This window comes from Aythya ferina, assembly GCF_964211825.1.
Source record: "Aythya ferina genome assembly, chromosome: Z".
NCBI classification, from domain to species: domain Eukaryota; kingdom Metazoa; phylum Chordata; class Aves; order Anseriformes; family Anatidae; genus Aythya; species Aythya ferina.
In genome coordinates, this window is record NC_140299.1 from 63,754,948 (window position 1) to 63,778,707 (window position 23,760).

At 37.8% G+C, this 23,760-nt stretch overlaps 1 long non-coding RNA gene across 1 annotated transcript; it reads right to left on the minus strand.

Moving 5' to 3' along the window:
- Positions 1–6,625: 6,625 nt before the first annotated feature.
- LOC311426858 lies at positions 6,626–21,208 on the minus strand. The gene is made up of 4 exons (XR_014687089.1): positions 21,063–21,208; positions 20,854–20,943; positions 8,547–8,610; positions 6,626–8,055 (listed from the first exon to the last, which is right to left on the minus strand). It is a non-coding gene; the product is annotated as an uncharacterized lncRNA (long non-coding RNA).
- Positions 21,209–23,760: the final 2,552 nt, after the last annotated feature.

A 23,760-nucleotide genomic window follows, 5' to 3' on the forward strand; every position in this document is an offset into this window, starting at 1 on the left:
AAAGTGAACAGAAGATACACTCATGCTACTCTGTTCTCAGAGCAAGTCTAAAGAACACAGCAAGCCCGCTGTAAGCACTATATAGTGCACTTCACACCACCAGGCTTTCTCCCCCTGCCAGCACACCGTAATTAAAGGAAAGAGACATCAACATGAAATCAGACATGAGATGCTGTCCAGTTGAAAAGGTTACTGCAGCAAATGAGCAATTAGTGCACCCTGCTGCAATGACTGCTTCAGCTTCAGAAAGGACTCAGACAAAATACAATAGCTGAATAAACTGGCTTTGTAATCTGTTTGTCGTAGGTCCTGCAGTCAGTGTTATACAATGAGTTGGCAGGGTATAAGCTTCAAGGACTGCATGAAACCTATTTGACTCGAGATCATGATGTTTAGTCTACTACCTTTTTCCTACAGTAGCCAAGAGAGGATTTTTGTAAATATAAACCAAATCCTTCTATCTCAAAAAATAATAATAATAATAAAAAAAAAGTACTGGCAAAAGCACTTTTCAGATGGCAAAATTCTGTTCACTATGAGCCCTTTACTTGTACAAATATGTCATAAAAATCATCTCCCTAATCAACATTACTCATAAAATTGGATTCATGGTTTAATTAAAAAAAAAAAAAAGAGAGAAAATCAAACAAAAAAAGCTGCAAGAACAAATATCTTTAGCTCAAAAACTGATTTGTGTTTTGTACAAGAAAGCTACATTTTGACTTGTTATTTTTTACAGATCTAAGATAACCTGACAGATTCAAGCACAGATATTTCAACTCAGCATTACCCAAAAACTCTTAAGAACTATTTTTTATTTTTTATTTTTATTTTTTTTCCCCTGGAGTTTTAAACTATACAAAGCTTAGAAAAAATTTTTTTAGAAAAGTACATTTTGGAAGAGAATATTTAGAATACTTTAGAACAGAGCAGATTCCCCTGAACCTACTGAATACAAGCCAACATAGCTGAAAGTTCTTTTTTGTTGCTATATTGTTAGTATATATATATATATGTGGCTAAATGTACTGGAGCATGTCCTCAGTTTTAGTGTTTTCCTGAGATCCTCTTTAGAAACATGTACAGACACTCATTCATGTTTGCTCAAGAGCTGTGAAGCTGTTAACAAGTGGTGAAGGCTACTCTGCCTGCAGCAAAGCTAGCAGAGAGCCATAAGCCTACAGCACATCTTCCCTGTGCAGCACATGCTGACAGAGAGTTTAAACTTCTACACAAAGCTACAGAATTATTAGAGAGGTGCCTGAGGGGTTGCCATGCACATGAATTATGTCCCTTTCTAACACCGAAACACCCTTGCATACCTCAGAAGGAGGAATAGGACTCAGCATGGGTGACAGCTCCATCAAAGTGATACATTTATTAGCTTCATCAGACACTTATTGCCTGGACTACCATTTGTTTCAAAATGAAGCTGCTAGAAACTGATTTCTGTACCAACGGCTGGGCTTATTTTGCTTTAACATTTTGTTGTCAGGCATCAGTTTGACAGCATCATATTAGTATCACTCTATCAACAGAAACTAAGTTTAAAAGCTCATAATTACTGTTTAATGTTTAATATTTACACAGTGCTTTACAAATCTCAAAGCACTCTAAGGGAAAAATTACACAAAGCAACAACAGTCAAGAGGAAAGAGGAAAAGTGACATAAAGTCGGAAGAAATGTGAAGAAAAGATGGACGAACCATTTAAGTGAGATTTACAATGGCAGGAAATCTCCAAACTGGAATTTGTAGTCATTTGTAGCAAGTCATTAATCTATAATGAATGGGTATGTTCCTCAGTGTGAAGGATGCTGTAAAAGCCAAATATCTTTCCCTGCGATAAGCAAACAAAGACATCTGGATTCTGGAAAGGGAACAGACAATGCGGGCAGAACCCTTCCTTCGACACACCCAAAGGGAGAGCTGACAGTGAAACAGATTGTCGCCTTCACCAAGAAAAGGCTTAATTGTTCAAACCCCAGAACTAGCTTCCTCCTCCCCCCTCCTCCTCATCCCTCTCACTCCCTCCTCCCGAAAGCCTGGGCAAACAGTGAAGGGAGGGAAAGCCTTTCAAGTGCGGAGAGGCAAAATGTTTAAAGGAACAAGACAACAGTGTGCGGGTTCACAGATGGCTTAGGCTGGTCTAAGAGAGAGCTGCTGTGGATGGAGAAACCCTGCCCTCCCATCTGCTCTCATCAGCATATTCTCAGCGCTTGCCTTTTGCCCAGCACCCACAACATGTGGCTGCAAAGTGAGTCAGATTAGCTTGCTAATGGGAAATAAATAAATAAAATTATCCATCTATCTACCCATCCATGACCTGATTATTATAGCAGAAACGTGGTGGGACACATCACGTAACTACAACACTGGAATAGAGGACTACAAGATTTTCAGAAGACATAGGCACAGACATAGGGGCTGGAGTTATTATGGAGGGACAGTTTTATCTTAGGGAATGGAATGAATGAAAACAGATGCCTCTGAGAAATAGTCATGGCCAGGCTGAGAGCTTGTGGGCACCAATACAGGGCACCTTGTGATCGGGATGTACTACAGGCACCCTGACAAAAGGGAACCATCTTTGCTTCAACTACATGTACAAGGACCATCATGTTCGCAGGCTCTCATCTTGATGGGGAACTTCATCCACTCTGATATCTGCTGAAAAAAAATCTAGCAGGGAAGGTATTTAAACAGCATGCCTGAGCAAGTTTGACCAGCTGGTCAAACTGAGGTACAGGAAGGAAAGGCACAGGCAGTGGAAGCAGGGACATGTGGCCTGTGAAGAGTAGAGGGGTGCAGTCCAGATGTGAAGGGATGTGACGAGAAACTGAGATTGTCAAGGGATGCAAAGAATAGCAAGAAGGGATTCTAGGGGTACATTGGCCAGAAAAGAAAGGCCAAGGAAAGTGTACCCGCTCTGATAAATGAGAAGGGAGAACTAGTAATGACAGACACGGAGAATGTTGAGGTACCCAACTACTTCTTTGCCAGTCAGGCTTCCCATGTCTCTGAACGTCTCGGCAGGGACACAGGGCGCAAACTCCCTCCCACTGTATGTGAAGAGCAGGTCTGAGACCACCTGACGAAACCAAACAGGTACAAGTTTATGGTGCCCACTGCCATGCATCCCAGGAGCCTGAAGGAATTGCCTGATGGAGTTGCCAAGCCTCTCTCCATCATATTTGAAAAGTCCCGGCAGTCAATGACTCTATGTCCAGGTGGAGGTCAGTGATGAGTGGTGTCCCACAGGGATCTGTCCCAGCACAAGTGCTGTTTAACATCTTTATCAATGACATAGACAGTAGGATTGAGTGCATCCTCAGCAAGTTTTCAGATGACACCAAGCTGAGTGGTGCAGTTGATACACCAGATGCCATCTAAAGGGACCTGGACAGGCTTGAGAAGTGTAAATCTAAAAAAAAAGATTTAGATTAGATATTCAGAAAGAATTCTTCACTCAGAGGGTGGTGAGGCACTGGAACATGTTGTGCTGGATGCCTCACCCCTGGAAGTGTTCAAGGCCAGGCTGGATGGGGCTTTGAGCAACACGGTCTGGTGAGAGGTGTCACTACGCATGGCAGTGAGGTTGGAACTAGATGATCATTACCCCTTCAAACTCAAGCCATTCCATGACTCTGTAATTCTATGACTCCATGACTGTTTGGTTCTATTATTCTATCATCTATCTGCCTATCTATCTATCTATCTATCTATCTATCTATCTATCTATCCAAGTTTTCAGTTGGGACAGCAAACCAGTGGGACTATGTGAAAGAAAGATATCTGACATTTGTGTAACAGTACAAAACAAAAAAACAGATTGCATGGCAGCCCTCCACAGAGAGGCCTCTTTACCAGAGAAGTGGATACAGCATACACTGGTGAGAATCCCATTAACAGAACTTACAGTGCTTTTAGAAGAGATATTTTTACCTTTGGGCTTTTTCCACACAAGGGAACAGTACAACCCAATTGTACTTATGGAAATATTTATCATAGCAGTAGTGTAAAAATGTGTATGCTTAGGAAAACACACTGGAGATTTTTTTTCTGAAAATGCCTACATGGTGTTTCTCCCTCTTCACTGATTACCAGTCTTACAGGGTGGAGTTCACAAAAAATTGAAGGAGGTGAGTCAGTGGGGAGTCATGCTTGGCTGTCAAGGTGTTTTCCCACAGCTGTCTGTACCAGCACTGCAGTACTGCCCACAGAAAGAATGGCTGCTTACTAACTCTTCCACAGCACTCTTGAGACTGGAAATGTCACAAACAATGCATTAAGCTTTGCATTTGCCTGTTTGGTTATTATTACTGCTCATTTTAGAATCTCTTCCTCAACCTCTACTGCTTCCCTTAATGGGTTTCAGACAAGAAGAAGAAAAAAAGAAGTTTTTCTAAAGCTTCAAGTAAAATATGTTCAAACGAGATATATTGCTATACAGTGTTGTGTTATGCTATGCAAAATATATCTTAAAAACAAAACAATAGAAAGAAAACAATTCTGCTTGTACCTTGTAATAAGCACAATGTTGTCATTAAGAGTAATGGAAGGGATGCAATTACAGCTCAGTTCCAATTGCTTGAAAAATTTAAGTATTTGTTATCTGACTTTTATAGTTCAAAAAGAGACCCCAGGAAAATGAGAATATATATTTGTCCATCAGATGCTATCTGACCATATTTACAATACTGTTTTCACTGCTGGAGGAGGTTGCTTTAACAGCAGAGGTGACTAAACTAATTAGAGAAGGAAGGTGCTCTTAGGCAATTCCCTCACATGCTGTTTAAAGAAATTGAATCAAAGCAAATCCCCAAAGACCTTTTAGAAACAGGTTTTGTTTTGCATTTGTTTCTTGATGTCTTTATGTAGAAGACAAAAGCAGCCCAGAGTTATCAAAGGACAAAGAATAGCACAGAAGTCATCTACTGAAAGGTCGTGGGTTTGTTCTGGTCAACTATTGTGTAACATGTGGATCTCAAAGAGCAGTGATTGTGATTCAAGAATCAAAAACAAATGCAAATATTGGGATAGTAATTAATAACCACTATCAATGACATTTTAGGTACAAGTATGTAACAAGAAATTGGGAAAACTCAAGTACAAAACAAAGTAGAATAACAAACATAAAGCAGAAGTTACTATAATAACTGCCTGTAACCTAGGCAGCAGATTTATATTTCAGACTATTTTAATGCAAATAATATTTTCAGAGTGCAAAACAATAACTAATATTGCCCAGAAGAAAGGACATTTAATTTTTAAATCTCTGCTTATCCACTTACAGCATTGTAATATTTGTCTGACAGTTACACACTTTTATAACACAATGTACTATATAAATAGGATCATGTTTTCAATCATTCTTTCAAATATGAAATTAATATGATATTTCATTTTTTTCCTCTTTGCTGAACAGAGGGAGGTAGGAGAAAGAGCACAGAGCTGCAGCCATCCTTGAAGGATATAAACGGCTACACATGCGTTTATCATTGAATTGTACTAAAAGGTAAGTAATCCAAATTCAAAGATTACAAGTGCTCCAAATATCAGAGAAATCTAACTCAACTTTCTTTCTTCGTACCAATAACTTAATTATTTTGATTTTGTAGGGAAAAAGCAAAGCAAACCAAACCAAACTAACAAACCAAACAACAACAAAAACCCTTTACTCATTCTATACTACATAAGGACCCTAAAATTCAAAGGATCAAAACTGACAAAGCTATTGTCAATCCACTAGAAAGCCAGAGATTATGATTAAGAAGAAATTGGGTTTGCAACAAATCCTGCAAAGGATTCTTTTTCAAAGAACAAGATCTGTAGCAAGATCAAGATTTTTCATGCTTTCTTGTTGTTTCTCCTCTAGTCTCTACATGTTCATTGTTATGCGCCTGAACCTGCAAATTTGCACTCTTTAAGAAGCTATCTTAAGTATGCATATGGGCTGTTAAATACATGTCATAGGCTTATATAACTTGTAACGATCATGAGGCTTTATCAATAACAGAAAAAAAAAAAAAAAAAAGAGTATTAATATATTCACAGAAACTACACATTCTGGTTTCTTTAAAAGAGAGAAATGTACTTCTATCCGGAGTTCAAAGAGCATTCATATGTATGACATCAAGCAACACAAGAGTTCAAACATAAGCAAATAAGGAATTATATCCATCTACAAAGAAATTTAAAGTTCAGACCAAGTAACAGAGCAGGAACACACTGAAACACCTGCAATCCTCCAAGGAAAGACTTCCACTTTTGTAGACAGAGGCTGTCCTTTGGATGACAGACTGATTCCGAAATATGAAAATTACAGTGTTTTATTGAAGCTTCTTCACTTTTCTCTTCCATACAGTTTCAACCCTCCCAAAACCTGAAAAATTATTTGAAGGCAGATAGCTAGCCCCCAAATTGTGTTTTTCAGAAGCTGTCATGTAGGGCTGTAGGGAAGTGAACAGAAGTGGCTTGAAAGTCCTTTTATTTTTATTTTTATTTTTATTTTTATTTTTATTTTTATTTTTATTTTTATTTTTTATTTTTTTTGCTATAAAAATCAAATTTATAATTGCAAAACATCCATTTTCACAAAATAACAATGTATAGTGACTGGAAATCAGATTTGCATTGTGTTACTCAAATTATACTATTTCACAATGCCAGCAAAAAGTAAAAAAACATTACTGGAAATGAAAATCATTTTTCATTCTGTTCTGTTTGTATCAGCACATCTCTCCTGCTACCAGTTCTTGACACCTTGACACCATCTGTTCAAACTGCCCCTCTTCCTTAGCACTTCATTAGTTGTTCTGCAGTTCTCCTTCCTCCTTTGTGGATTCTCTGTTTGCTCCAGACCCTTCTCATATTTCCAGTCTCCAGGTAGCCACCCCCATCTGATTGTCCCAGTGCCAAAAACCTTTCTATTGGTGTCACAAATTATTGATGAACATAAGCAAAGTGATTTTTCAAAGGTTTGGGCAGATTAATGGAGAAAATGTACCCAAAAAATTCTTTTTATAGAAGATCCTGAGAAGATAAGAATACAGCAATAATTATTTTATTTTGCTTGCTTTCAAAAACAAACAAACAAAAAAAAAAGTAGTACATTTTGGTATTTTTTCAATGGAAGTTAAAAAATAGTAGCAATTTCACTCATGGTGGAGGGCTGACCACCAGCAGAGACAGAATACTGGCCCAGCTCCAGCCCTGACTGGCAATTCCAGCTGTTCTACAGAGAAGACCATGCTTAGCAAATGTACATATCCACAGTAAAATTACAGACTGTCAAGCTTATGGCACTAGAGAAATTCCCTGAAGAGAGACAAGGTCTTAACCAACCATTCCAGCTGTGACCTGCATTGTGACCTAAAACTCTTGTAAAGTATAATCACTTGCTACACATACTCTCTCCACTCAGGTTATCACATAGAAAAAGGCTTTTTCCTTTAGATCCAAATAAACATTTGCCAGAAATCTATGACGAGTGTCTACTGGCACTTCATATAATCAAAAATCAAATCCTGCAGGGCTAATGTGAACACAGAAAAATTCTCATCAAAAGCAATCAGAGTTATGTTCCACACTTTTTTTTTTTTTTTTTTTTTTTTTCTCCTGCCCATGTTTCTCACTCACTTGGATTATGAATAGTTGTTTTTTAATCCCAGGGATGTAATTGCTTTCTCACATAAGCCAGTTTCATGGTGGTGAGCCTCCAGTGAGTGCCTTCAGATCCATATCAGTGTAAACAAGAATTCTTTTGACCTTGTCAGTTCAGTGGCAGCACTCTTCTATCACTCTGGACCTCCTATAGGGGAAGATGCCACCCATGCCTTAGACTATGTGCTGTCTACAAGGACCAGAACATGGGAAGGAGAGATAGAATTGTCCTGTAGTGGATGCAGTAATAGAACTAAGATATAAGGACCATGGAGCTGCTTATATGACGGTGGTTTTCCTTCTGAAATTTTATCTTTGTTCTTCAGTAATGAAATGGTGTTGAAGATCTTTTTAAATATAAGAAAATAAGCCTTCAGCTCATTGGAACACACTTTAAAAGACAAACACACACACAAACAAAACAAAACAGAAAAAAAAAAAAAAAACACAGAACATTAGAAAGCTTGTTAGACCCTACACATCCACCCAGCATAGAAGATATTCAAATGAATTCAATCATGCCACTTTGCATACAGTGCACATTGTAAGGGCATGCAATTTGCACATTTTATTGTAATGTAAAGCACTTCTCATGTCAGCATTCAAAGTCTTTAAAAGCAAAGTTCTCTATGCAGTAAGTATTTCACAGCAAAGACTGCAGGATAGATAGTATTCATAAAATACATTTTATCTAAATTGCTACTGTCTTTAGCAATAAAAATGTCTGGAATAGATGTTGACAAGTGGAAATTATATTAAAAATCCTGCATGATTTCAATGTATTTGTGGCTATGTTACTGTAATTTCAATATCCTATTATATCTTTGCCACCTACATAAAGTATATTTGCCTGAAATTGCAATTTAAAAGAGCAAATCTTACCTTTTATTTTATCCCTTTTGACTTCAGCATAACTTCACGTCAAGAAAGACTGAAGGAGCAGACTCTATACACAAGTAAAAAAGCCAGAGAAGGCAGAGTTCCTCAGTACAACCAGTGTTGTACTCCTACAATACAGTATTTCCACACAAAAATAGGCAACCTCACATTTATAGGGATCTTAATGCTCAGTTCCTCATTCTTTCTCCATCGTGACATTTTATTATTTATTTATTTATTTTAACTTCAACTTTATATTTTTTCCTTCCTGTCTCCTTAACTTAATTTAAACTTTACATCATTTGCTTTCAACTCAGACTGTTTCTCCTTCACCTTAGCTGAGGACAGCTTCCATCACAAAGCAGGAGAGGACCAAGGAACCAGTGTGGAGGGCAACTGCAGCAGGGACTTACTCATCTACCTTGAATGTCCCATTTTGCTGGCTCAAATATCAAAACATTATTTATTTATTTTATTTTATTTTATTTTATTTTATTTATTTATTTATTTATTTATTTATTTATTGGGTATATGAAACTCCAATTTCCAACAGGTTTAGAATATGTGTCAATTTAGAAATATTCTTACAAGGACAGAAAAAGGCACACCTATGAAGCGAGGACTGGCCCTCAACTCTGTTCTGTTGCTGCAAACTTGACCTTTCTAAAGGAAAACCCGTGAAGAGAGGCTTCATTTCTCCTTGACCCCACTCCTAGAAAGCCAAGTCAAGAAGAAGGCCTAGAAGCCAAGTCACAGAAGAAAAGTGTAGAATAACTCCTGTGGGGAGGTTCCTGGGGCCGGAGCAGGCCACTCAGGCAGGCAGGGAGCCTGCACAGCCCTGGGCAGCCCGTGTCTCCGCTCACCTCTGCTCTTGGGGAGAGGTTTCCTGCTGCCAGGCCCTTGTCCTGCTGTGCCCAGCTCTGGCTCCCTGCAATCTGCACATAGGCTGGTGGGTGCTCCCAGAGTAGCTCCTTCTCCACAGTTTGCCCTTGTTCAATTTTATGACATTCCTTTTGGCCTGTTCCTCCAACATGTTTAGGTGCCTCTGAGGAGTTCTCAAATGACCAGCAGTAAATAGGTGTTGTAGAGGTAGACAGCTCCTAGCTCCTACAGGGTCCCTTGGTAGCTGGGACCTGTTTTCCTCTTAGAAGCAGCTGAATGTCCCAGCCTTGCCGTCCCATGACAGAGGCTCCTGACTTCAGTTATATTTGGATAATCCCACCACCCCGTCCCTCACCCTACCTTAAGTGGTGGGCATAAATTTGTCCACAGTGGTGCTAGTAGGCATTGTTACAACAAATGCAGGTCTAGGAATTCTGCCAAGGACCCAACCAAATGGTTTTGCACAGAAATACTAAAGCAGGCTGGTTGAGAGACTGTTGTGAAAACTGGATACATGACAGTAATTAGGGCTGCTGACAGGATGCTGCTTAGAACTCTTTCCTTCCAAAACATTTCAAAATTTAGTCAAGGCTATGCCTGGGAACTCTAAATACTGTAGCATGTCAGTCTGTTTATAAACCTCCCCAGGCTATTTTCGACAGCTCATTCAGCTGTGCTGACCAACAAATTCTATGCACATTTTTAAGATGTCTCAACTGTTTGGCATGTTTTATCAAGAAGAACCATCAAACTGAACTTTCAGTATCTAGTCAGTGTGGTTTATTTTGCATTGAATTGGCTCATTAAAGAAAAGAAGCTTTACAAATCTTTGTGTGGTAGCGGAGGATGTGAGAGCCCAGGGACCAAACCCGTATTTCTGATTCAGCCATTGCCTCTTTCTGCAACTATAAGCACATTGGTCAGCTAGCCTCTGCCAGTTCCCACACCCAAAAAAGAGCATGAAGAGCATGAAGAGCATCTAGAACAGCATGTACTAGAGTAGTACTGAAAAAAATAAGAGCCTGGTCCAGCTCCGAGAGAAGTTAACAGCTGTGATTTTGTTCATTTTTACTAGATAGAGCTAAATCCAAAGATCTTGAACCTGGCTGTGAACTATGCTGTGGAAATGTAGCTACAGTAGCTATTTTACCCTACCGTGTGGGAGATACTGTGCAATATGGGCTGCTGTAACATTTGTACATGATTTTCTCCTGTAGTCATAACTATCTTATAAAGAAGAGAGGATAAAGAGTGAGACACACACATCTCTGTGTCTGGTGGTCTGAACAAATTTCATCTGAGGTCATGCATAGTTCTGAGAAGCCTAAGAAAACATTCATTTAGAGAGAGAGTAGAAGGAAACTTCTAACATGGCTTTTACAGTTGGAAAGCACAATTCAGTTACTAAACAAAAACATCACCAATATTTCATGTGGTTTCATTTAGAAGAAACTATTCATTAGTAGAAATCTATTGTTACTAACATGAGTACCATATAAGTCCATAGGGAAAATAATTATTACATTTAATAGAAGCTCCTCTTGCTTTAAAAGTCAGTAAGAAAAGGTAATTCTTTTTAACAGAGTCTGTAGCTTGTAAAAGAATGCATACCGTATTTTGCAAATTGCAACTACCTTGGAAAAGACAATACATTTAACAGAAATGCAACAGCTTTCTTTGTAGCAGCAGTCAAACTGTATTTGATATCAAAGGGAAAAATAGATTCCAATTATTAGGGCCCAACTTTATTTTTTGCCTTGTTTACTGCCCAGTCAGTTGGGATAGCCACCTTCAACAGCTCTGACAGTACTTCCACTGTGTGCACCCCTTCCCCACTTCACCACATAACAATCCTCAGCTTGGTTGTCAAACACAATTATTTCTCTGGGTAACAATATGAAAGGCAGCTGCAGCAAGCGTGGAGGTCAGGCAAAGCAGGCCACGGATGCAGCAGCACCTGCCTCTTGCACGCAAAGACGGAGCAAATTACAACATTTGTCGCCAAGGAACTGAACAGCAGTACCATGTGCGATGGCCTCACAAGCACCATTTTCATCATGTGCATGGATGTATCTTTTCAAATCTAGAGCAAGGAACAGATGTTTCATCAAAAGACACATTTAAAATAAAGATAATTATGCAGTAAGAAGCTTAATTACATAGGATTATTCAGGTCCACTTAATTGCTCAACAGTCTGAGAGCCTCCCACGTATTTGTGACAGAAACACCCTTCTCTTACTGGGTTACCAAACTCTCTCAGGGCTTCAGGACAAATGTAGCTGTTTTAGTAATTCAACTAATATCAATTTCTGATTTTCAGCTAGAAGGAGGAAATGTAAGCAATCATATCAAGCAATAAAATATTGTTTTATTCCTATAGGCATTGTGTTTTCTTCCATAAAATATTAATAGCCTGAACAACAGAAATGAAAGCAAAACTGAACGCTATTATCACAGTATACTCAGTAGAACATTAATCGCACTTAGACATCTCAGACAGATCAAAGAATAGGATTTCTTCTGGTTAGGCTGCCCACAGAAGCTTATGAATCTACAGTTTTCATAAGTTTGTTTTTGATTTTTCATATGAGCATAAAAAAAATTTCTTTCACCTCTCCGCTTAATAGGTCACCTCCTTTACGAACAAGCAAAAGTTCTAACACTCAAAAGTATGTATATATTTACTCAAAAAAAATATATCATTTTCTTTGTTTAAAAAACACAGTATGATCTGCATGGCTATGGTGCAACTGTTTTGAGAGAATACATTACCATGGGAATTCACTGAACTGATCATACTAATACATTTCACAGAAAAATAACCACTTCTGTGAACTTCTGCTGACACAATGACAGGGCTTCAGTGCAACTATGTTGAGCCCTGGGAGCTTACCAGCTGCAAAAGCAGGATTCTGCATAACTCCAAAATACAAAATGATTAAGGCAGCTCTGCCATGTGAATCATGCTGAAGGGGAGACCTCTGCATTTTTTTTTGGCCTATCCTGCAACTGAGGGGTTTAAAAAATACTCGGCATCACTCAAGTATTTTTTGTTGTTGCTTTGTTGTTGTTGCTGTTTTGCTCTATACAGGTTCCAGGAAATAATTCAAAAGATTCTATGTCAAGAGTTTACCAATTAAATCGCATCCCTCCCACCAGCCCTACCTGCTTTAGTTTCCCATGCTCAACACATTTTTTCATCATGTACTGTAAGGCACTAGCAAAGCCTAGCACAGAATTTATGTGTAATTTATATTTAAGGGATGTAGAAATGATACTGAATACCTGAGCACTGAAATGATCTCTTACTTTTCATCAAACAGAGCACTACAATATTCACATTTGTCAAGCCATTGCAGATTTTTCTTAAATAGACAAACTAGGAATGATTTCCTTGTGCATTACTGAAAAAAAAATCTGCAGAAGAATTAACTTTATAAGGAGTTAAAGCTTGTCATTTAGAAAAAAAAAATAAATCCTTAGTTCAGTCTAAGCTGCTAAATGTAACTTAAAGCTGGGAAAGACGATTACCCTATAATGGCTCCATTCACATTCACAAAGTTGGGGTCATTTTAAACTGCTGCTATGTTTTGGAAGGCTGCCCAGAAAACTTTGGTGTGAAAAATCTGCTGAATGCCTTTGCGCTACATTAGCTAGCAGTATTTAAGGTCAATAATGCAGGTGCAGCTTTTCTCCTATTTAGGTTGCATTGTAAAAACTTAAAAAAGCCATGCAAACCTCTTCCTAAAACTTTGTTGAAAAAAAAAAAAAAGTCTTTTTTTTTTCTCAAACATTTAACAAGGAGAATTTGTGGGGTGGGAGGTGGGGGAGGTTGAGAGAGAGTGGGAAGGATTGCATTTTGTGCTGTCAGGAGAAAACACAGAGAACTGCTAATAAGCCATAAACCAAGAATATAGCTTTTGCATTAGTTTTGGTGCAGCAGTTTAACTTTTATAAACATGATCCAGCACTAAATGCAACTTGCCAAGCAAATCATAGGGACTTAACGCTACTTTCCACATTAATGGTGGCAAGGTGCACTTAATGTTTCCCCTTTACTGCTTGAGATTGACATTAGAGGCTTTTGGGAAAGCATATGCCCAAGCTCCTGCTCTGCAGCAGCAATCGTATGCTAGGGTGACACTATGACTGATCACACTCAGGCACTGCTTCTGTCTCTGTAAATGGGCTTTCAGTTATAATGGAAATGTTTAGTTCAAAGCAGCGTATACATTACACATGTTATTAATGGCTGAAACAGATGCTTCCTTCTAGTGAAAGGGTTTGTTTTTATATAAAACAAATCCTCCTGTAAATCTGGATCTTTTATTTGTTTGCATATCAATTTGAAGGATAATAATATGAAAAGCCCTTTCTACTTTGCCTTATATTACAGAACCATTTAAATTTTTAATTTGTGTTTCATATAAACAAATTTATATACATGCACACACATTTTATTACCCATTTTATATGGCTCCGTTTGTTTCTGTTGTAAATTGCACAGTTTCTTAATCACTGCTAAGCATAAAATACCCTATCAGTAAATTATTTCTACAATAAAATACATGATGTGGTCTACAAATGATGGTTATTAATTTCAGGACAGAAATGTTGCATTTATATTGTGGTTTATGTTCAATTAACACATGGCTGCATTAATGCAAATTGTCAGCATAGAATTGAACTAGAGACTAAATGAAAATGAAGTACCCTAAAAAGGAATTATTGCCTGTGCTAAACAGAGTAAAAGCCAATTTATTTGTGAGTTTGCCTGAACAGTACCACCTGAGATACTCACAAGCAATTCCAAGAGCATGGATCATGTTTCGAAAAGGAAATTATTTGATTACTTTATCTTTTTATGTGCTTTTTGTGGAAAGAACTGTGTCTCTGTGCACATGACAGATCAATGATTCCAAAACTGGAGCAGCTGCAGTTCATGAAAACCAGATTATTAGCAAGGGGAAGACATCTTTAAAAATAAGTCACCCGTTTCTTTTGTTAATTATAACCAAGCCTGTTTCCTAGGGCATAAGCAGCTCATGAGAGCACTGGGTGGCCAAGGTGGAAACAATGATTATGATCTTTTAGATGCAAAACAGCAAAAGCTTTATTTATCACATAAAATTTTGCTAGATGTGCAAAACTCTGCAAATGACTAGAGGGAGCAGACCCCTTTCTTGGTTGGAAACTTAAATGCTGAATTAGCCTCTTCTAAGAGCAGAAAGACTTTGCAGGGTGGTATGTGGACCAGACTTACGTTCTTTGACCACACGGTGTGTCTCTTTTTTGATTTCTGCTCTGTCAACCTCTATGTATTGATTTTTTTTTCTTTTTTTCCATTGAGTAAATATTTCAATGGCTGTAAGTTTGCATCATCAAATGGATCCTGGAATGCAACATTACTGAAATCTATTGAATATTGGGAGAATACATTCTGAAGTAATTGTTCGCTTCTTTTAGGACATAGAGCTGTGTAAGTTTAGGAACAACCCAACAGAAGGTGCTTGGCAAACCTCCCAAAATTTCTCTCAGCCACTAAATCTCATGTGGATTTTACATTAGAACTTAAGTATTTGTAAGAACTTCAAGAGTCCAGCTGGCGTAAAATCACTTTGTAAAACTGGCACCACAGTCCTGAATAAACTGTATAAACTTCCTCTGAGATTTACATTTCATTCATTTGGATTACATTTGCTTAATCATATTCCTCCAAAGCACCCCCTCCCTTGAGCTCCCCTCTCCCTCAAGGGAGCTCTAGGGAAAATCACCATGAGGTTTCCTCCATGTCATTTTTTCCTATTTTGCCCCATGCTAGCAGCAAGGTGAGAAGCATGATTTGTTCCCTCACAGGACACAACTCCATAGCATGACAGCCAGCTGTGCAGAGTTCTCTTCTGGAGCACCACTGCTGGCCCATCCCTTACTCATTTCTTTCGGATGTACCCTGCACATACTCTGTCTGGAGACTTTTTTGTGAAGAAAGAAGGGTCGGAAACAGGGAAGATAATAATAAAAATAACACCCTGCATCCCCTCAGAATGAGACAAACCCTCACCAACACAGTAGTATGGGCCTTTAACATAGCTAGTCTGGGTTGAAAATATTGATTGCAAGGTTTATTTGTAAAGTTTGGAAAGCTGTACAGGAAACAAACAAACTTTTTTTTTTTTTTTCCCTCATGGGAGCTCTGTCAATGTCCATGTTTCGATCAACAAACTTTATTTGTATACCTTGCTGGGTTGCTAACCCAGCCTTCAAATCACCTTATTGAAGAAGGCTAGCGGCATGTTGTAACCACACGTCTCACAAACCACTGAGGAGTATCAGCTGCTGTCATTGCCAGTGAAATAAATAATTCACTTTTTCCTAGTGTTGAATAGGTGCTTTCTGCAATGTTACTCTTCCACCTGTAAAAGTCAGTGAAGACCTAGACAACAAATTCTAACCTCTATACCAAGAGTCTGAGTATTTCTACTAATGGATGTAAGCTTTTCATGACCCTGTGTCTCTGTTTAGGCCTTAAAATTTAGGATGTACTCTGCATTTGCATACTGTGGCTCCTATGAACAAATGTCCCACCTTAGAATTCACCATTTTGGAACTACACGGATCAGCTTAGGCAAAACTCACCAAGAGTGTTGTTTCTTTGTGTCTCAATCAAAGAGTTTAGAAATACATCCTTTTTATTTTTATTTTTTATCTTTTAATTTTCTAGTTCTAGGTTTTCTTATATGCCCAGACCAGATCACCAACAAACAAAAGATTTTTTTCTCTTTTTTAAAGGGTGAATAATTTAGATATAACTGCAAATTAAAAATAAAATATGGAAGCACAAGGAAAACTGACATCAAGTTCCTCAACCTGGTTATCCACTTTTAACCTGCGAATAGGACCTACCAGAATGCATGTTTTTCTTCTGAGTCTGCAACTGATATTGTGATTCAAATAAAAATTGTGTGTGCATAGTTATTGGAGAAGACAAAATATTACTTGGAAATTTGGAGTAATAGTGACGTAAATGTAAAACACAGTGATATAGTTATGGAAAGTGAGAACATTAGAGTTTATATCTTTTACAGCTATACGACAACTATTTTCCTTCCTCTGAGAGGAACTCTCCAATGGATGATAGGAACTTGTGTCAAATTTTCTTGAATTTGTCACACTTGATTTTCTTTTACATAGGCCATTTCTGAAGTCATTTTAATGCTTAGAGCATTTGTGTATTCTGACTGTAGTTTAGAAATAATTCACTGGTGTAAAATTAATACATAAATCTGTGGTGAGGGAAACTGCACTAAAATGAGTTGAACTTTCTTCTGTGGGGCAAAGATATTTTCTAAGATTAAATAATTTGTAGAAAAATAGCCATGTTTAGTGACCATAAAGGATTTGAAGTGGCAGATGATAAAACTCTGACAAAAAAAAGTGACCAGACGTGACAAGGAAGGATGAAGTGTGAAGATAAGAAAGAGGGAAGATGGCTTTCAGGGAGAGACATAGATGAGTCTTTGCTCATGTATTCCATATAAATTTTTGTGTGATTACCTTTTTGTACTTTTTTTTTTTCAGATTACTTCATCATATGAAGAACAATAAGAGTACAGTCATTCCTGGCAGCCAGGAGGCAGAAAACAATCCCAGTGAAATATCCAATTTGTTTAAAGATAGTCCTCAAGGAGCAGGCTGCAAAATAATTTTGTCTTCCAGAGACAGCTAACAGCTACCTGAGGGTGTTATGCTTGAAAAATATGACTTCACATTTAGTACTTGAATGTCATATTACTCAGTATTCAGCAATACCTTAAAAATCGCTCAACTGGCAAAAAAAGAAAAGAAAACAAAACACCTCAAACATATACTTGATGCAGAGTGATTTAAAGAAAAGTGGCTTTCTCTTGTTATTTTTACTCCCTCAATGCAATGCACAGCCTCATTTTTTAAGTTTTCTCTCTCCCGCATAACCTTGCAGGCCTCACTCCCATGATGGCTGCTTTTTCCTCGGATAATACATGAATATAGATAATAGTCTTTCAGTGTCACAGATTCAGCACAATCTCATGCTTACATGTCAGAAAATGTCCTTTCCCTTCAGATATGTTTTTAGTTACAAATGCTTTGCACATTTCAGTGGTTTTCTCATGCTGAGCACTTCATCCATGGCTGGATCTGATCCAATCTCACCATAGGCAGTGGCGAGAGTCTTACTAGCTTTACTAGGGACTGAGTGAAATTCTGTGGGTTTTATCCTCTCTTCTATGACTGCAGTCCTAAACACAGTACTTAAACAGATGCTTAAATTTAAGTATGCGAGTAGTCCAATTCAAATCAAAGGTACCACTCACATGTTTATAATTAGGTCCATGCAGAAGTGCTGTTCTAGTCTGGGAGCATGTGCACATATATCTGTGGGGTTTGTTTTATATGCTAATAAATTATTGAGAGATATACATCTTATGAAAAAATTGTACTTGTCATCTTTATCATTAAAGTTGTTGAATTAATGTTATTGTTCCCTCTCTTAACTTGAAGCTTGATGATTCAATTCACTTGCAATGAGCAATTTCAGTAAGTGTGAAAGTATTACTCCTGAAGCAAAAGCATTTTGAAGACAACGGAAAACTGAAAACAGAGATTCACAGTTATTCCAGAATACCCAAGACATGATTTACACTTGTGTTATGGAGATGAGATAAACTGGTAAAATGGTCATATCACTCACATAATAATTCCTTTCATACCAGAAGTAGAGCTCGGACAGTAGGTGAACAGATTGGTAGAGTATTTTATTTCTGACTGCCATACAACAGAGTAAGTCATCTGTTGTATATACACATACGTGTAACACAAGCATGTGACATTCAGTCACCCCTTGGGTGACACATTATTACAGCATAGGAACTCATAGCAAAAATACTACCACTATTTTTAGCTAAAAAGATGGAAAAAATTAAGTATGTAAAATAGCTAATAAGAAGCTATTTATGATATTACATTTTCCAATTAAATATGCACAAATCTACATACAGACTTAGGGAATGTTCCTTGAGTAAATATTACTTTCACCAGAAATACAGTTCTGGATAGAATCATAGAATCATAGAATATCCTGAGTTGGAAGGGACCCTTAAGGATCATCAAGTCCAACTCTTTGACACCGCACAGGTCTACCCAAAAGTTCAGACCATGTGCCTAAGTTCACAGTCCAATCTCTTCTTAAATTCAGACAGGCTCGGTGCAGTGACCACTTCCCTGGGGAGCCTGTTCCAGTGTGCAACCACCCTCTCTGTGAAGAACCCCTTCCTGACGTCCAGCCTAAATTTCCCCTGCCTCAGCTTAACCCCGTTCCCGCGGGTCCTGTCACTGGTGTTAATGGAGAAAAGGTCTCCTGCCTCTTGACAACCCCTTACGAGGAAGTTGTAGACTGTGATGAGGTCCCCCCTCAGCCTCCTCTTCTCCAGGCTGAACAGGCCCAGTGACCTCAGCCGTTCCTCATACGTCTTCCTTTTTGCTTTGTGAAAGGCCTGGAGGGGAAGACGTATCATCTGGTATTCACAAACATGACTGTGAATTTGGGCCAAATTCTGAAAGGTATTGCCCAGGGAAAAATGAAGACAAAATATGAATATAAATGCTTTATATTGACAGTATGAATACTTTTAGTATTCTTTTTCTCTGGAAAGCGTTACTAATTTTACACTAAAAAGTGTAAAAAATATATATATATTATATACATTTAATATATATAAGCAATGCTTATATATATAATATAAGCAATGAAAATAAGAAATAAGAAATTGTTGTGGGTTATTTATCCAGCATTAGAACAAGAATTTAAATGGTCCACCCTTAAAAAAAAAAACTTAAAAAAAACACACCCTTACCCACCCACCACCATCCCCATCTAAGCTTTTAAGATCAAAGAGGAGAAAAGCAATAATGTTCTTCATTTGGATATCTCAGTGAAAAATCATGATCTTAGATATAAGCAGTACCCACCTCACACAAAGCTATTGTATTTTTACTGTATGTGGAGTTTGGTATACACTAATTGATAGATTTGCTACCTCATAGACTTTTTTTAGGATTTTTAGGCAATGGGGTGTTTGGTAATAACAACATGTTAATGTGGCTTTCAGCAATCACAAGAGAATCTCTGTTTTATACGTTTTTCAAAAGTGAGAGAATTTATTAAAGTAATCCTTTTTGACAAGGTTTGCATTATATCTGCATATGTCATCCTTTGCAAATAAATAAGCTGAAAAATGCAGCCCTTTATCTTACTCAAATTTGTGTGACACAGGCCTGATTTTTAAGTGTACCTTATTTGTAAGGATTGGATGAATAGTTTGGATGGACGATTTTAAATCAATGGATTATTTAGACACAGTTCACCTTACTTGTTGTTCATTATTTGTGGTCTGTGATTAATTACCTGAGTATTTAAGGATTGTTTCAGTATCCTAATTGGATACCTGAAACTTCTGAGAGCAATAAAAGAATAAGTCAAAACCAGTAATTAGTATACAAAGTGAACACTTTTGTTCACACATGAATAATTTGATATTTATATGAAAACAAAGGTTAATAAGAAAAAGTATCTCTGTAATTAGTGCAATTACAAATATTTGTATAAAAATCCATTAAACAGCATTTTAAATATATTTAACCCATTCTAGTTACTACTCTTTATCTGTTACCAAGTTAATGAAAAATAATAAAAAAATACACTAATGAAATGGGAAATCATTACTTCTTCCAGTGACAAAGGTTATTAAGTGTAGGTAAAACACAAAAGCAAAGGCGTATGCACTTAGTCTGTAGCTAGCATTATTGGCAGAGTAATTCACTAAACACTTTTGGACGGTACTGTTAAGTTAAAACTGTATCTGTCACTAAGCAAAAGGTATTTGCAAAGAGAATGCCCTAGATGATATACAGCCCATTGGCTCGTGCATACCCAGGTGAGAAGGCACAGCAAGAAATATAAAGATACTGCAATAATAAATAATAACAATTGACCACCCTTAAAATACAAATAGTAAAAACAAACAACAACAACACACCCATGCTGATGACAGTCAGGAGGACAGTCTATATGAAGTAGCAGGAATGCAACAGACATCTGGCCATGAGGACAGCAGACCTTTTAGGACTGGGTGTAGCTTTATGTTCTTTGGATAATCACAGGACAAGAAAGAGCCCAAAGTAGAAAAGAAATCCTTCAACTGGAAAAGAACGACATAGGGTGAAAAGCCCTGAAATGCCAGAGCTGTGACTGAGAGGACACAGGTCTGAACCTGTTTTTCACTGGAAGTATGTCACAAATCCTTATCTGAAGCAGCCTGATGGCCTCCAACCAGTTCATGGGGAGAAAAGCCCACACTGTACTGGGGGTTTGAAGAGCAAACTCGCACTCACCTCTGCACAGAGTAGTCTTTCTTGGACCATCTTTGGCTGAAGAGGAGGTCACCAGGGTGAAGCTTAACATGGCATCTGCTCACCCTGTATCTGCTCCAGGAAGGAAAAGGACAAGCTTTAATGTCAGGCCTTACCACGGCTTTAACCTTTGAGGTCAAAAAAATTTCATTATCCTTCTTCCACTGAAATCCTCAGAATTTCAGAATTACTTTAGATGGTTGAGAGTGGTATGCTGGTCTCCTGTTTGTGCCTGGCACATCTGTGTGTCTCCTGAAGCCGCCACCCTTGTGCCACAACTCACAGCTGTTAAATGAATGGCCACAGCCATGTGGGGAAGAAACACTGAGGGATATGTGGCTGGAGACACTCTTGGCAGGAGGACCTCCATGCCAAGGGAGGACTGCAGCTGTGGGGCACCCACCCGGGGGCAGGCACACCGAGGGCCTGCAGTGTGTGGATGTCAGTACTAGAGCAGGGGAAAACTGGTATAAAGAGAAAGAGCAGCAGAAAAAGACCCGTGTGCAGTGAGATGGACTCAGGATGTGTATCACACTTGACTCTAGCCTTCAGTGCTGTCTGCTGTACCTCTGGAAGAACTGTGATGGGGATGTGGGTGTTTGTCTTAACACCTTTCCTGCAGGGAAGGCCCTGCAGTCCACCAAAATGCTTGTTTATTTGTTTACATGTGCTTTTTCTCAATGGCTGAACAGTTATTAGCAATATATGTTAATGGGCATTACGTTAGTTTAAATGAAGTTCTCAAAAGTGAGAAAATTTTACCCAGGATAAGGTAAAAATATGAGACACATAATGAAAAAATTAATTGGGCCGATAACTCTTACCATTTGCCTCACAGTGTTCAGTGACATCAGTGAAGGAAAAGAACAGGCTTTTCATTGAGTGCTTCGCACCTATTCAGGAGACTGAAAAGCTTCATTTTCAGATGCCTTCAGAAGCTCTGATTTAGTTAAATATGTTGCAACAACCTTTTCTTCTAATTAAAAAAAAAAAAAAAAAGTGGAGGGGGATGTAAGCATTTGCATAAGTTTTCCACCTACGCTATTTAAATGTATACATGGCTACATAGCAGTACATATGGCAACAGAAATACAGCATTTTTATATTAACTATTTCCACATATAGGAGTTTACACCAATATTTCTACTCTAGTACTAGAATGAGTCCCCCGTTCTTACATATGTCAGGTTACATTATGCCATGACCAATAACAAAGTATAGCTCCTGATTCAATTGGGAGAACTTAGTTCTAATCTGCAAGCCATGCAGACAGAAGACATGAAATAAGCAGGGTGCCAATGAGGTCTGCAGCTGAAACTAAAGAAAGAAATAAAGTTTATTCCTACCAATGAAAATATTTTGGGAGAAAAACATCCTTAAACATTTTGTGGTTAACCAAATCAGTGCATCCGCTTGTGGTTTCAATGTTCAAGGGAAGCTGAGGTAAAACCATCAATTAAGCAAACGCATTTGCCCGTAAACTCAAAATTATAAGCAATGCAAAACAGAGTCAATCCATTCCCCTCCCTCTATGAGAATTCCAGAACACTGGAATTGCACAGTTGCATAAACCATGGTGTGATCAAGAGGATGAGGAAGAAAATTGATGTTCAACCTGTTGCCAGATATAAATTCAATAATGTCTGTCCTTCAGTGTCAGATTTGCATTAAATACATTAATGTGTATTCTGTATGACCTCAGAAACAAGCACAGAATAAACATGAGATAGTACTCCTGTCTGCTACAGGTGTCAGGCTGAACCAGGCTGTTCTTGAAGATTCAGGTATTTTGGAAAGCTTGCATAATACAGAGATGGGAGGAGATAAAGTATTTTGGTGTCTTAATAGTCACAGAGCTAATCTTTCACTCAGAAAAAGAGCTGGGTGAAGTGGCAGTAATGTCAGTAAGTTTTCTTTCACTCTTCTCTGACTGTTGAAGTCAGAGACTATCCACATTTTGGCTGGCTAAACAATCATGCCCAAAAAACAGTTGCTGATTGAAAGAAAACTGAAGAATCTTATAGTCCACAGTCCTATATGTTTTTTTTTTGTTGTTGTTTTGTTTTGTTTTGTTTTGTTTTTGTAAATATTCAATGCTCTATAAAATACACCACCTAACTATTCTACCTCGAAACTGGGTGCCATGTAAAAATCATTGCACATAATACTGATACTCCCTGCACTGATAAAAGAAAGAAGCAGTTGCACTGGAAAGATAGTTACACTGCTATATAAACAGCTCATGATAATGGTCAGAATCAGGACCATGCACCCTGTCAGATGTACAGACGCCAAGATTAACTCTGATCATAACCCAGAATGGAATTTGAAATTGGTAATATAGTGTTGAATTTTCTCTCTGTTTTCTAAAAGGAGATTCATTTTGTCTAAATGTAGCTTATGCAAATATAAGAATAGGATCAGGTCTCAACATATATAAATATTCTTTAAGTTGGTGAAAAATTATGTATTTTTAGTTAGACATTAAGGCCAGTTTTAAAAAATGATATTTGAAGAAATGTAATATGCTCAGGGAAAACACATAAGATATATTGAATGGTAATGTGTAGGGAGAAAAAAAACTTTATTCCTCTGTATCCCAACATTTATCTTAAAATGGTCTTTAGTAGCCCAGCTTTTAAAATGTTCTGACATCATTTTGCAGCCAGCTTGTCACTGTGCTAGAAAAAAATTGGTGCCTTACTTGATGCATTGTTTTGGCATTTTAGTTGTTTAGAAGGCTTTCTACAGGAATTAGAATTATAACTTCCATTGATGTGGACTGTATTTTGGATGAAAGTTTACCTGACTAATAAGTTTGATAGGAAATTGGGGTTCCCCTGGAAACCAAAATTAATCATTTTGGATCTATTATAGTGTACAATAAAG